At 52.3% G+C, this 15,265-nt stretch overlaps 1 protein-coding gene across 1 annotated transcript in view; it reads right to left on the reverse strand.

The window, feature by feature from the left end:
• Positions 1–15,265, reverse strand: part of DMD (dystrophin) — a 4,179,683-nt gene that overhangs the window by 2,770,025 nt on the left and 1,394,393 nt on the right. The window lies entirely within an intron of this gene.

Here is a 15,265-nt window from a genome sequence, read left to right on the forward strand (position 1 = left end):
GCCCTGCTAGAAACAACGCCCCTCGTTGTCATATTTATTTTGTCAGCGAGGGTGTGGTTTATGGGCACGAGCAGTGCATATGTTCGCCTGTCTTAACTCATCTCCTTCCGCCTTCTTCAGACTGTGCGGCCTCATGGCCGTGGTAGGCGATAAGGGATCAGCTGAGGCCGCCCAGTCTGGAGCAGGTGTAAGGACATGTGTAAGCGGCAAACCTATTTACTGCACAAGGCCACGAATCCCAGCCACGCAGTGTGATTTTTTGAAAACACACTGTGGGTCTGGGATTCATGTCCATCGCTAACCGCAACGGCCGACATGAAATGAGGTCAGAAGACAGGAAGCGCTCACAGCGCATGGCCAAGGGATCACAATAGCGCAGACTCCTGTACAGCAAATAACAACGCTCAGGAATCTGCGCCCAGTACCTAGGTGCAAATTTTGACACCTGTGCTGCGTCTCGTTAAAAAGACAAGTCACGCCTCCACAACTGTTTGACAGTATAATGGGCTAAATAGTGTACGTGTTTTAGTCAGCGTGTGCAAGGAGCAAAACAAATAGAGCAACCTTTTACTTGTGCAGCATTAATGCTGCACAAGGTGTGGCTCTTGTACCTTGCAACACCTGAGGGGGGGGTTAAAGGTAACCTTTGAAATTGGTTCAACTAGGCTTCGGCCTACACTCTGCTCCTCTACTCCTCCTGCTGACCCTGGGCTCAAACACCGCTAGTTTTTGCCCGGACATGCTAGCTGCACAGAGAAAAACACCAGCCAATGTGTTAGTGGGGTTCAGCACCGCCAGCTGTTCCCCCGCTGTGTAGCCGGCATTGTGTCCAGCACAAGCCACGCTGGCACAAACGACCAAAAGCTGCCACCAGTGCAGGCTTCGGCCTACACTTTGCTCCTCTCCTCCTCCTCCTGCTGACCCTGGGCTCTAACACCGCTAGTTTTTGCCCGGACATGCAATCTGCACAGAGAAAAACACCAGTCAATGTGTCAGTGGGGTTCAGCAACGCCAGCTGTTCCCCTGCTGTGTAGCTTGCAACGTGACCTGCAAACGCCACGCAGGCACATGAACTGAAATTGAAGGGAGCCTGGCCCCCACCCCCAGGTGTTTCTATGTATAACAGCCACCTTGTACAGCAGTACTGCTGCATTTGTACAAGGTGGCTGATGTTTTCTCCTTGCCCACGTGGAACTCAACACGTACAAAATGTGTCTCATTAGAGACCATTACAATGTCCCTGAGGTGTGACTTTCCTTTGTAATGACACGCAGCACCACCCTTGTTAGCGCTGCCCGTCTTTTGACATCATTGGTTAGCTGGCTGCGCCTGTGCATCTCCCCTGCTCGAAACAACGGCCCTCGGTGTCTTTTTTTTTGGACAGCGAGGGTGTGATTGATGGGCATGTGCAGTGCATATGTTTGCCTGTGTTCACTCATCTCCTTCCGCCTTCTTCAGACTGGGTGTCCTCATGGCCGCGGCAGGCGATAAGGGATCAGATGAGGCCGCCCAGTCTGAAGCAGGTGTAAGGACATGTGTGAGCGGCAAACATATTTAGTGCACCAGGGCACGAATCCCAGCACCGCAGTGTGATTTTTTAAAAACACACTGTGGGTCTGGGATTCATGTCCATCGCTAACCGCAACGGCCAACATGAAATGAGGTCATAAGACAGGAAGCGCTCACAGCGCATGGCCAAAGGATCACAAGAGCGCAGACTCCTGTACAGCAACTAACAACGCTCAGGAAGCTGCGCCCATGCAAAAAGGTGTTGTTTTCGACACCTGTGCTGCTTTTCTTTAAAAAGACAAGTCACGCCTCCACTACTGATTAACAGTATAATGGGCTAAATAGTCTACGTGTTGCATTCAGTTTGTGCAAGTAGAAAAATTAATAGAGCAACCTTTTACTTGTGCAGCATAAATGCTGCAGAAGGAGTGGCTCTTGTACTTTGTAACACCTGAGGGGGGGTTAAAGGTAACCTTTGAAATTGGTTCAACTAGGCTTCGGCCTACACTCTGCTCCTCTCCTCCTCCTGCTGACCCTGGGCTAAAACAACGCCAGTTTCTGCCCGGACATGCTAGCTGCACAGAGAAAAACACCAGCCAATGTGTTAGTGGGGTTCAGCACCGCCAGCTGTTCCTCTGCTGTGTAGTCGGCATCGTGTCCAGCACAAGCCACGCTGGCACAACTGACCAAAAGCTGCCACCAGTGCAGGCTTCGGCCTACACTTTGCTCCTCTCCTCCTCCTGCTGACCCTGGGCTAAAACAACGCCAGTTTCTGCCCGGACATGCTAGCTGCACAGAGAAAAACACCAGCCAATGTGTTAGTGGGGTTCAGCACCGCCAGCTGTTCCCCTGCTGTGTAGCTTGCAACGTTTCCTGCAAACGCCACGCAGGAACATGAACTGAAATTGAAGGGAGCCTGCCCCCCACCCCCCCAGGTGTTTCTATGTATAACAGCCACCTTGTACAGCAGTACTGCTGCATTTGTACAAGGTGGCTGACTTTTTCTCCTTGCACACGTGGAACTCAACAAGTACAAAATGTGTCTCATTACAGACCATTACAATGTCCCTGAGGTGTGACTTTCCTTTTTAATGACACGCAGCACCCCCATTGTTAGCGCTGCCCGTCTCCTGACATCATTGGTTGGCTGGCTGTGCCTGTGCGTCCCCCCTGCCCGACACAACGCCCCCCGTTGTCTCATATATTTTGACTGCGAGGGTGTGATTGATGGGCACGAGCAGTGCATATGTTCCCCTGTTTTCACTCCCCTCCTTCCGCCTTCTTCTGACTGTGCGGCCTCATGGCCGCGGCATGCGATAAGGGATCAGCTGAGGCCGCCCAGTCTGAAGCAGGTGTAAGGACATGTGTGAGCGGCGAACATATTTACTGCACAAGGCCACGAATCCCAGCACCGCAGTGTGACTTTAGGAAAAGCCACTGTGGGTCTGGGATTTATGGCCATCGTTAACCGCAGCGGCCAACATGAAATGAGGTCATGAGATGGCCTGCACTAACAGGGTATTGCCAAGGGATAACACAAGAGCGCAGTTTCCTGTACTGCAAATAACAACGGTAAGGAATCTGCGCACAGCACCTAGGTGTAAATTTGTACACCTGTGCTGCGTCTCCTTAAAAAGACTAGTAGTCACGCCTCCACTACTGTTTGACAGTATAATGGGCTAAATAGTGTACGTGTTTAATTCAGCGTGTGCAAGGAGCAAAATTAAATAGAGCAACCTTTGACTTGTGCATCATTAATGCTGTTCAAGGTGTGGCTCTTGTACCTTGCAACACCTGAGGGGGGGGTTAAAGGTAACCTTTGAAATTGGTTCAACTAGGCTTCGGCCTACACTCTGCTCCTCTACTCCTCCTGCTGACCCTGGGCTCAAACACCGCTAGTTTTTGCCCGGAAATGCTAGCTGCACAGAGAAAAACACCAGCCAATGTGTTAGTGGGGTTCAGCAACGCCAGCTGTTCCCCTGCTGTGTAGTCGGCAACGTGTCCAGCACAAGCCACGCTGGCACAACAGAACAAAAGCTGCCACCAGTGCAGGCTTCGGCCTACACTTTGCTCCTCTCCTCCTCCTGCTGACCCTGGGCTCAAACAACGCCAGTTTCTGCCCGGACATGCTAGCTGCACAGAGAAAAACACCAGCCAATGTGTTAGTGGGGTTCAGCACCGCCAGCTGTTCCTCTGCTGTGTAGTCGGCATCGTGTCCAGCACAAGCCACGCTGGCACAACTGACCAAAAGCTGCCACCAGTGCAGGCTTCGGCCTACACTTTGCTCCTCTCCTCCTCCTGCTGACCCTGGGCTCAAACAACGCCAGTTTCTGCCCGGACATGCTAGCTGCACAGAGAAAAACACCAGCCAATGTGTTAGTGGGGTTCAGCACCGCCAGCTGTTCCTCTGCTGTGTAGTCGGCATCGTGTCCAGCACAAGCCACGCTGGCACAACTGACCAAAAGCTGCCACCAGTGCAGGCTTCGGCCTACACTTTGCTCCTCTCCTCCTCCTGCTGACCCTGGGCTCAAACAACGCCAGTTTCTGCCCGGACATGCTAGCTGCACAGAGAAAAACACCAGCCAATGTGTTAGTGGGGTTCAGCACCGCCAGCTGTTCCCCTGCTGTGTAGCTGGCAACGTGTCCTGCAAACGCCACGTAGGCACATGAACTGAAATTGAAGGGAGCCTGCCCCCCACCCCCCCAGGTGTTTCTATGTATAACAGCCACCTTGTACAGCAGTACTGCTGCATTTGTACAAGGTGGCTGACTTTTTCTCCTTGCCCACGTGGAACTCAACACGTACAAAATGTGTCTCATTAGAGACCATTACAATGTCCCTGAGGTGTGACTTTCCTTTGTAATGACACGCGGCACCACCCTTGTTAGCGCTGCCCGTCTTTTGACATCATTGGTTAGCTGGCTGCGCCTGTGCATCTCCCCTGCTCGAAACAACGCCCCTCGGTGTCTTATTTTTTTGGACAGCGAGGGTGTGATTGATGGGCATGTGCAGTGCATATGTTTGCCTGTGTTCACTCATCTCCTTCCGCCTTCTTCAGACTGGGTGTCCTCATGGCCGCGGCAGGCGATAAGGGATCAGATGAGGCCGCCCAGTCTGAAGCAGGTGTAAGGACATGTGTGAGCGGCAAACATATTTAGTGCACCAGGGCACGAATCCCAGCACCGCAGTGTGATTTTTTAAAAACACACTGTGGGTCTGGGATTCATGTCCATCGCTAACCGCAACGGCCAACATGAAATGAGGTCATAAGACAGGAAGCGCTCACAGCGCATGGCCAAAGGATCACAAGAGCGCAGACTCCTGTACAGCAACTAACAACGCTCAGGAAGCTTCGCCCATGCAAAAAGGTGTTGTTTTCGACACCTGTGCTGCTTTTCTTTAAAAAGACAAGTCACGCCTCCACTACTGTTTAACAGTATAATGGGCTAAATAGTGTACGTGTTGCATTCAGCTTGTGCAAGTAGACAAATTAATAGAGCAACCTTTTACTTGTGCAGCATTAATGCTGCAGAAGGAGTGGCTCTTGTACTTTGTAACACCTGAGGGGGGGTTAAAGGTAACCTTTGAAATTGGTTCAACTAGGCTTCGGCCTACACTCTGCTCCTCTCCTCCTCCTGCTGACCCTGGGCTCTAACAACGCTAGTTTTTGCCCGGAAATGCTAGCTGCACAGAGAAAAACACCAGCCAATGTGTTAGTGGGGTTCAGCAACGCCAGCTGTTCCCCCGCTGTGTAGCCGGCATCGTGTCCAGCACAAGCCACGCTGGCACAACCGACCAAAAGCTGCCACCAGTGCAGGCTTCGGCCTACACTTTGCTCCTCTCCTCCTCCTCCTGCTGACCCTGGGCTCAAACACCGCTAGTTTTTGCCTGAAATGCTAGCTGCACAGAGAAAAACACCAGCCAATGTGTTAGTGGGGTTCAGCACCGCCAGCTGTTCCCCTGCTGTGTAGCTTGCAACGTTTCCTGCAAACGCCACGCAGGAACATGAACTGAAATTGAAGGGAGCCTGCCCCCCACCCCCCCAGGTGTTTCTATGTATAACAGCCACCTTGTACAGCAGTACTGCTGCATTTGTACAAGGTGGCTGACTTTTTCTCCTTGCACACGTGGAACTCAACAAGTACAAAATGTGTCTCATTACAGACCATTACAATGTCCCTGAGGTGTGACTTTCCTTTTTAATGACACGCAGCACCCCCATTGTTAGCGCTGCCCGTCTCCTGACATCATTGGTTGGCTGGCTGTGCCTGTGCGTCCCCCCTGCCCGACACAACGCCCCCCGTTGTCTCATATATTTTGACTGCGAGGGTGTGATTGATGGGCACGAGCAGTGCATATGTTCCCCTGTTTTCACTCCCCTCCTTCCGCCTTCTTCTGACTGTGCGGCCTCATGGCCGCGGCATGCGATAAGGGATCAGCTGAGGCCGCCCAGTCTGAAGCAGGTGTAAGGACATGTGTGAGCGGCGAACATATTTACTGCACAAGGCCACGAATCCCAGCACCGCAGTGTGACTTTAGGAAAAGCCACTGTGGGTCTGGGATTTATGGCCATCGTTAACCGCAGCGGCCAACATGAAATGAGGTCATGAGATGGCCTGCACTAACAGGGTATTGCCAAGGGATAACACAAGAGCGCAGTTTCCTGTACTGCAAATAACAACGGTAAGGAATCTGCGCACAGCACCTAGGTGTAAATTTGTACACCTGTGCTGCGTCTCCTTAAAAAGACTAGTAGTCACGCCTCCACTACTGTTTGACAGTATAATGGGCTAAATAGTGTACGTGTTTAATTCAGCGTGTGCAAGGAGCAAAATTAAATAGAGCAACCTTTGACTTGTGCATCATTAATGCTGTTCAAGGTGTGGCTCTTGTACCTTGCAACACCTGAGGGGGGGGTTAAAGGTAACCTTTGAAATTGGTTCAACTAGGCTTCGGCCTACACTCTGCTCCTCTACTCCTCCTGCTGACCCTGGGCTCAAACACCGCTAGTTTTTGCCCGGAAATGCTAGCTGCACAGAGAAAAACACCAGCCAATGTGTTAGTGGGGTTCAGCAACGCCAGCTGTTCCCCTGCTGTGTAGTCGGCAACGTGTCCAGCACAAGCCACGCTGGCACAACAGAACAAAAGCTGCCACCAGTGCAGGCTTCGGCCTACACTTTGCTCCTCTCCTCCTCCTGCTGACCCTGGGCTCAAACAACGCCAGTTTCTGCCCGGACATGCTAGCTGCACAGAGAAAAACACCAGCCAATGTGTTAGTGGGGTTCAGCACCGCCAGCTGTTCCTCTGCTGTGTAGTCGGCATCGTGTCCAGCACAAGCCACGCTGGCACAACTGACCAAAAGCTGCCACCAGTGCAGGCTTCGGCCTACACTTTGCTCCTCTCCTCCTCCTGCTGACCCTGGGCTCAAACAACGCCAGTTTCTGCCCGGACATGCTAGCTGCACAGAGAAAAACACCAGCCAATGTGTTAGTGGGGTTCAGCACCGCCAGCTGTTCCTCTGCTGTGTAGTCGGCATCGTGTCCAGCACAAGCCACGCTGGCACAACTGACCAAAAGCTGCCACCAGTGCAGGCTTCGGCCTACACTTTGCTCCTCTCCTCCTCCTGCTGACCCTGGGCTCAAACAACGCCAGTTTCTGCCCGGACATGCTAGCTGCACAGAGAAAAACACCAGCCAATGTGTTAGTGGGGTTCAGCACCGCCAGCTGTTCCCCTGCTGTGTAGCTGGCAACGTGTCCTGCAAACGCCACGTAGGCACATGAACTGAAATTGAAGGGAGCCTGCCCCCCACCCCCCCAGGTGTTTCTATGTATAACAGCCACCTTGTACAGCAGTACTGCTGCATTTGTACAAGGTGGCTGACTTTTTCTCCTTGCCCACGTGGAACTCAACACGTACAAAATGTGTCTCATTAGAGACCATTACAATGTCCCTGAGGTGTGACTTTCCTTTGTAATGACACGCAGCACCACCCTTGTTAGCGCTGCCCGTCTTTTGACATCATTGGTTAGCTGGCTGCGCCTGTGCATCTCCCCTGCTCGAAACAACGCCCCTCGGTGTCTTATTTTTTTGGACAGCGAGGGTGTGATTGATGGGCATGTGCAGTGCATATGTTTGCCTGTGTTCACTCATCTCCTTCCGCCTTCTTCAGACTGGGTGTCCTCATGGCCGCGGCAGGCGATAAGGGATCAGATGAGGCCGCCCAGTCTGAAGCAGGTGTAAGGACATGTGTGAGCGGCAAACATATTTAGTGCACCAGGGCACGAATCCCAGCACCGCAGTGTGATTTTTTAAAAACACACTGTGGGTCTGGGATTCATGTCCATCGCTAACCGCAACGGCCAACATGAAATGAGGTCATAAGACAGGAAGCGCTCACAGCGCATGGCCAAAGGATCACAAGAGCGCAGACTCCTGTACAGCAACTAACAACGCTCAGGAAGCTTCGCCCATGCAAAAAGGTGTTGTTTTCGACACCTGTGCTGCTTTTCTTTAAAAAGACAAGTCACGCCTCCACTACTGTTTAACAGTATAATGGGCTAAATAGTGTACGTGTTGCATTCAGCTTGTGCAAGTAGACAAATTAATAGAGCAACCTTTTACTTGTGCAGCATTAATGCTGCAGAAGGAGTGGCTCTTGTACTTTGTAACACCTGAGGGGGGGTTAAAGGTAACCTTTGAAATTGGTTCAACTAGGCTTCGGCCTACACTCTGCTCCTCTCCTCCTCCTGCTGACCCTGGGCTCTAACAACGCTAGTTTTTGCCCGGAAATGCTAGCTGCACAGAGAAAAACACCAGCCAATGTGTTAGTGGGGTTCAGCAACGCCAGCTGTTCCCCCGCTGTGTAGCCGGCATCGTGTCCAGCACAAGCCACGCTGGCACAACCGACCAAAAGCTGCCACCAGTGCAGGCTTCGGCCTACACTTTGCTCCTCTCCTCCTCCTCCTGCTGACCCTGGGCTCAAACACCGCTAGTTTTTGCCTGAAATGCTAGCTGCACAGAGAAAAACACCAGCCAATGTGTTAGTGGGGTTCAGCACCGCCAGCTGTTCCCCTGCTGTGCAGCTTGCAACGTGACCTGCAAACGCTACGCAGGCACATGAACTGAAATTGAAGGGAGCCTGGCCCCCACCCCCAGGTGTTTCTATGTATAACAGCCACCTTGTACAGCAGTACTGCTGCATTTGTACAAGGTGGCTGATGTTTTCTCCTTGCCCACGTGGAACTCAACACGTACAAAATGTGTCTCTTTGAGACCATTCCACTGTCCCTGAGGTGTGACTTTCCTTTCTAATGATACGCAGCACCCCCCTTGGTAGCGCTTCCCGTCTTCTGACATCATTGGTTGGCTACTTGCGCCTGTTCGTCCGCCCTGCCTGAATAAAATGCTCCTCGTTGTCTTAATTATTTTGACTGCGAGGGTGTGATTGATGGGCACGAGCAGTGCATATGTTCGCCTGTCTTAACTCATCTCCTTCCGCCTTCTTCAGACTGTGCAGCCTCATGGCCGCGGCATGCGAGAAGGGATCAGCAGAGGCCGCCCAGTCTGAAGCAGGTGTAAGGACGTGTGTGAGCGGCCAAAATATTTACTGCTCAAGGCCACGAATCCCAGCACCGCAGTGTGGCTTTATGAAAAGACACTGTGGGTCTGGGATTTATGGCCATCGTTAACCGCACCGGCCAACATGAAATGATGTCATAAGATGGGCAGCGCTAACAGGGCATTGCCAAGGGATAACACAAGAGCGCAGACTCCTGTACAGCAAATAACAACGCTCAGGAAGCTGCGCCAAGCACCAAGGCGTTATTTTGGACACCTGTGCTGCGTCTCATCAAAAAACCAAGTCACGCATCCACTACAGTTTGACTGTAGAATGGGGTAAATTGTGTATGTCTTTCATTCAGCGTGTGCAAGTAGACAAATTAATAGAGCAACCTTTCACTTGTGCAGCATTAATACTGCACAAGGTGTGTCTCTTGTACTTTGTAACACCTGAGGGGGGGTTAAAGGTTTCCTTTGAAATTGGTTCAACTAGGCTTCGGCCTACACTCTGCTCCTCTCCTCCTCCTCCTACTTCAACACGGGCTCTAACATCGCTAGTTTTTGCCCGCAAGTGCTAGCTGCACAGAGAAAAACACACGCCATTGTGTTAGTGGGGTTCAGCAACGCCAGCTGTTCCCCCAGTGTGTAGCCGGCAAAGTGTCCTGCAAACGCAACGCAGACACAAAGCTGCCTCCAGTGCAGGCTTCGGCCTACACTCATCTCCCCCTGCTTACCCTTTGCTCCAACACCGCTAGTTGGGGCTCTAGGAAGACAATCTTTAATAGGCAAGGCAACGCATCTGGGTTCCAGCACCGCCAGCTGGTTCTCGGCAGTGTTCTTGTCACAGGTACTCCCTCGTGCCAAGCCTGGTTTCAGCACCGTCAGCTGTTTCCGGGTTGTGTCAACTTCACTGAGACGCCTATGCTTGCCCCGTCGTGGTGCGGTCGGGTTAGCCAACTCCAGGGTGCCTCCAGTTTAGGAGCTTCCTATGTGGGCTGCGTGAACTGGTAGTCAAGGCTGGTTCTGTAGTGCCAGTAGGCCCAGCTCCCCCTGTAGGACTGTTGGGGTTCGGTAACTGCGGCTGCCTCGCGGCCTAGCTGTTCTCTCCTCTCCTGTGGGCCTTGGGGTCCACCACCTGGTTCCAGCACCGTCAGCTGGTTCCGGGCCGAGCCTTTGGCTTAGGTGCCTCCTCCTGGGTATCCGAGTTCCGCCAACGCCAGGCGGTCCTTGGTAGTGCTTTTAAGCGCGGGCACCTACAGCTTAGTAACCGGGTTCCAGCAACGTCAGCTGGTCCTCGGTCGTGCCATTGGCTCTTGCACACTGGGGCAACGCATCCGGGTTCCAGCACCGCCAGCTGGTTCTCGGCAGTGTTCTTGTCACAGGTACTCCCTCGTGCCAAGCCTGGTTTCAGCACCGTCAGCTGTTTCCGGGTTGTGTCAAGCTCACTGAGACACCTATGCTTGCCTCGTCGTGGTGCGGTCGGGTTAGCCAACTCCAGGGTGCCTCCAGTTTAGGAGCTTCCTATGTGGGCTGCGTGAACTGGTAGTCAAGGCTGGTTCTGTAGTGCCAGTAGGCCCAGCTCCCCCTGTAGGACTGTTGGGGTTCGGTAACTGCGGCTGCCTCGCGGCCTAGCTGTTCTCTCCTCTCCTGTGGGCCTTGGGGTCCACCACCTGGTTCCAGCACCGTCAGCTGGTTCCGGGCCGAGCCTTTGGCTTAGGTGCCTCCTCCTGGGTATCTGAGTTCCGCCAACGCCAGGCGGTCCTTGGTAGTGCTTTTAAGCGCGGGCACCTACAGCTTAGTAACCGGGTTCCAGCACCGTCAGCTGGTCCTCGGTCGTGCCATTGGCTCTTGCACACTGGGGCAACGCATCCGGGTTCCAGCACCGCCAGCTGGTTCTCGGCAGTGTTCTTGTCACAGGTACTCCCTCGTGCCAAGCCTGGTTTCAGCACCGTCAGCTGTTTCCGGGTTGTGTCAAGCTCACTGAGACACCTATGCTTGCCTCGTCGTGGTGCGGTAGGGTTAGCCAACTCCAGGGTGCCTCCAGTTTAGGAGCTTCCTATGTGGGCTGCGTGAACTGGTAGTCAAGGCTGGTTCTGTAGTGCCAGCATGCCCAGCTCCCCCTGTAGGACTGTTGGGGTTCGGTAACTGCGGCTGCCTCGCGGCCTAGCTGTTCTCTCCTCTCCTGTGGGCCTTGGGGTCCACCACCTGGTTCCAGCACCGTCAGCTGGTTCCGGGCCGAGCCTTTGGCTTAGGTGCCTCCTCCTGGGTATCCGAGTTCCGCCAACGCCAGGCGGTCCTTGGTAGTGCTTTTAAGCGCGGGCACCTACAGCTTAGTAACCGGGTTCCAGCACCGTCAGCTGGTCCTCGGTCGTGCCATTGGCTCTTGCACACTGGGTCAACGCATCCGGGTTCCAGCACCGCCAGCTGGTTCTCGGCAGTGTTCTTGTCACAGGTACTCCCTCGTGCCAAGCCTGGTTTCAGCACCGTCAGCTGTTTCCGGGTTGTGTCAACTTCACTGAGACGCCTATGCTTGCCCCGTCGTGGTGCGGTCGAGTTAGCCAACTCCAGGGTGCCTCCAGTTTAGGAGCTTCCTATGTGGGCTGCGTGAACTGGTAGTCAAAGCTGGTTCTGTAGTGCCAGTAGGCCCAGCTCCCCCTGTAGGACTGTTGGGGTTCGGTAACTGCGGCTGCCTCGCGGCCTAGCTGTTCTCTCCTCTCCTGTGGGCCTTCGGGTCCACCACCTGGTTCCAGCACCGTCAGCTGGTTCTCGGCAGTGTCTTTTGCTCTTGTACCTTCTGCTCCCCATCCTGGTTCCAGTACCGTCAGCTGGTTCCGGGCAGAGCCTTTGGCTTAGGTGCCTCCTTCTGGGTATCCAAGTTCCACCAACGTCAGGTGGTCCTTGGTAGTGCTTTCAGGCACGGGTACCTCCTGCTTAGTAACCAGGTTCCAGTAACGTCAGCTGGTCCTTGGTAGTTCCATTGGCTCTTGGACCTTCGGCTACCCATCTGGGTTCCAGTACCGTCAGCTGGTTCTCGGCAGTGTCTTTTGCTCTTGTACCTTCTGCTCCCCATCCTGGTTCCAGTACCGTCAGCTGGTTCCGGGCAGAGCCTTTGGCTTAGGTGCCTCCTTCTGGGTATCCGAGTTCCGCCAACGTCAGGCGGTCCTTGGTAGTGCTTTTTAGCACGGGTACCTCCTGCTTAGTAACCGGGTTCCAGTAACGTCAGCTGGTCCTCGGTAGTTCCATAGGCTCTTGAACCTTCGGGTAGCCATCCGAGTTCCAGTTCCATCATCTGGTTCTTGGCATTTTCTCAGCCTTCTTGTACCTTCTGCTACATTTCCAAGTTGAAGACCCTAAAGTCGACGACCCGGAAGACCACCCCGATGACGACGACGACAACCCGGAAGACCACCCCGATGACGACGACGGCGGAGACGACGACGGCGGAGACGACGACGGCGGAGATGACGACACTGGAGACGACGACATGGAAGACCGAGAAGCAGAAGAACAAGAGGCTGCAGAACAAAGAGCAGAAGAACATTAAGCATAACACTTAATATCAGAGCAAAAGATATTATCTAAATTATATGCAGAAGAAGACTAAGCAGTGTATGGGGGTGAGTCCGTTCCTCCTCGTGGTGCCCCTGGATAAAGCCTGATGCTGCAGGCCAAACTGAACGCGGACAAATGTAACTTTTGTGACTGGCAGAACGGAAGGTGTAATCTTCCAACTTTTATAGATAACAACTACGGGAATGCCTGTCACAAATGAGAATATGATGAACAAGTAGAATAGGAAGAATAATAACAGTGGAATAAAAAGAATATGTAGAATAGGAAGAATAATAATAGTTGAATAAAATGAATATGAAGAATGTAATAAAAAAAAAAATAGGTAGAAGATGAAGAAGAAGATGAATAAGGTGAAGAAGAAGTTGATGTCAAAGATGCTGATGATGATGAAGATGAAAGTGTGGGAAAAGTAAAAAAAAAAAAGAAAAAAAAAGAAGGGGAAGGGCGTGGAATAGTGAAACATCAATATCTGACAAAATAAAAAAAAATTTACATACTCAATATCTTTTTCACTCCGAACGTCTTAAAAAAAACAAAAAACATGCTATTCTATTTGATTGGGCTAAACCTCATTGCCTTTAATGTCTCCGCCACCTCCCACAATACATCCTACATTATTCTTAGTTGTTTTCCTTCATGTAGAATGAACCTACAAGGAAAGAAAGGGTTTATTTTAATTCCGATATTTTGGTCCCATTGACTTGCATTGGGATCGGGTATCGGTATCGGCGATATCCGATATTTTTTGAATATCGGCCGATCCAAACCGATACCGATACTTTCCGATATCGGAAGGTATCGCTCAACACTAGTTATCACTCACTACCTTGCCTGCCTCAAGATCTACAGTGCCCAGCCACGACTGCGTTTCTTTCTGCAAGAACTCGGACAGAACTTCCGCGGTGTGTCTGTTGTCGACCAAACACTTCATAGCCAATACAGCCTGCTGACGTTTGCCAGTAGCTGCCCCATAATGGGAGACCTGGTTTGCAACAGTGGCAGCTGCGGATGGAGTGGTTGTGCGACTGCGGTCTGTGGACGAGCTCTCGCTTCTGCAGGAGGACGAGGAGGAGGAGGGGGTGCGAACGGCTACAGCCAACTGTTTCCTAGACCGTGGGCTAGGCAGAATTGTCCCAAATTTGCTGTCCCCTGTGGACCCTGCATCCACCACATTCACCCAGTGTGCCGTGATGGACACGTAACGTCCCTGGCCATGCCTACTGGTCCATGCATCTGTTGTCAGGTGCACCTTTGTGCTCACAGATTGCCTGAGTGCATGGACGATGCGCTCTTTAACATGCTGGTGGAGGGCTGGGATGGCTTTTCTGGAAAAAAAGTGTCGACTGGGTAGCTCGTAGCGTGGTACAGCGTAGTCCATCAGGGCTTTGAAAGCTTCGCTTTCAACTAACCGGTAGGGCATCATCTCTAACGAGATTAGTCTAGCTATGTGGGCGTTCAAACCCTGTGTACGCGGATGCGAGGCTAAGTACTTCCTTTTTCTAACCATAGTCTCATGTAGGGTGAGCTGGACTGGAGAGCTGGAGATCGTGGAACTAGCGGGGGTGCCGGTGGACATGGCAGACTGAGAGACGGTGGGAGATGGTATTGTTGCCGCCGGTGCCCTAGATGCAGTGTTTCCTACTACGAAACTGGTGATTACTATGCCTAAGGAGGTGGTGATGGCGAACTCAGTCGAGTTGTTCAAGAGAGGCCTGGATGTCTTCCTGGAGCAGAACAATATTGTATCATACAATTAGGTTCTGTAGAAGGACGTAGATCTGGGGATTTATTATGATGGAATATAGGCTGAACTGGATGGACAAATGTCTTTTTTCGGCCTTACTAACTATGTTACTATGTTACTATGAAACTGGTGATTCCCTGACCCTGACTGCTTTGGCCTGGCAAAGAAACCTGCACAGATACTGCAGGTGGTGCGGAAAATGGTGGCCCTACACTGCCGGAAGGGATGTTGCGTTGATGACTAGCTTCATTGGCCGAGGGTGCTACAACCTTAAGGGACGTTTGGAAGTTAGTCCAAGCTTGCAAATGCATGGTGGTTAAATGTCTATGCATGCAACTTGTATTGAGACTTTTCAGATTCTGCCCTCTGCTTAAGGTAGTTGAACATTTTTGACAGATGACTTTGCACTGATCAATTGGATGTTGTTTAAAAAAATGCCAGACTGCACTCTTTCTAGCATCGGATACCTTTTCAGGCATTGCAGACTGAGCTTTAAAAGGATGGCCACGCTGTCCTCCAACAGGTTTTGGCTTTGCCACGCGTTTTGGGCAAGATACTGGCCCGACAGATGGAACCTGTTGCGATGTTGATGCCTGCTGCGGCCCCTCCTCCTCCGCTTCAGAACTGCTGCCGCCTGCACCCTGTTCCCCCATTGGCTGCCAATCGGGGTCAAGAACTGGGTCATCTATTACCTCTTCTTGTAGCTCGTGTGCAACTTCGTCTGTGTCACCGTGTCGGTCGGTGGTATAGCATTCGTGATGGGGCAACATAGTCTCATCAGGGTCTGATTCTTGATCATTACCCTGCGAGGGCAATGTTGTGGTCTGAGTCAAAGGACCAGCATAGTAGTCTGGCTGTGGCTGTGCATCAGTGCACT

This window comes from Ranitomeya imitator, chromosome 3 (genome assembly GCF_032444005.1).
Source record: "Ranitomeya imitator isolate aRanImi1 chromosome 3, aRanImi1.pri, whole genome shotgun sequence".
Taxonomy (NCBI): Eukaryota; Metazoa; Chordata; class Amphibia; order Anura; family Dendrobatidae; genus Ranitomeya; species Ranitomeya imitator.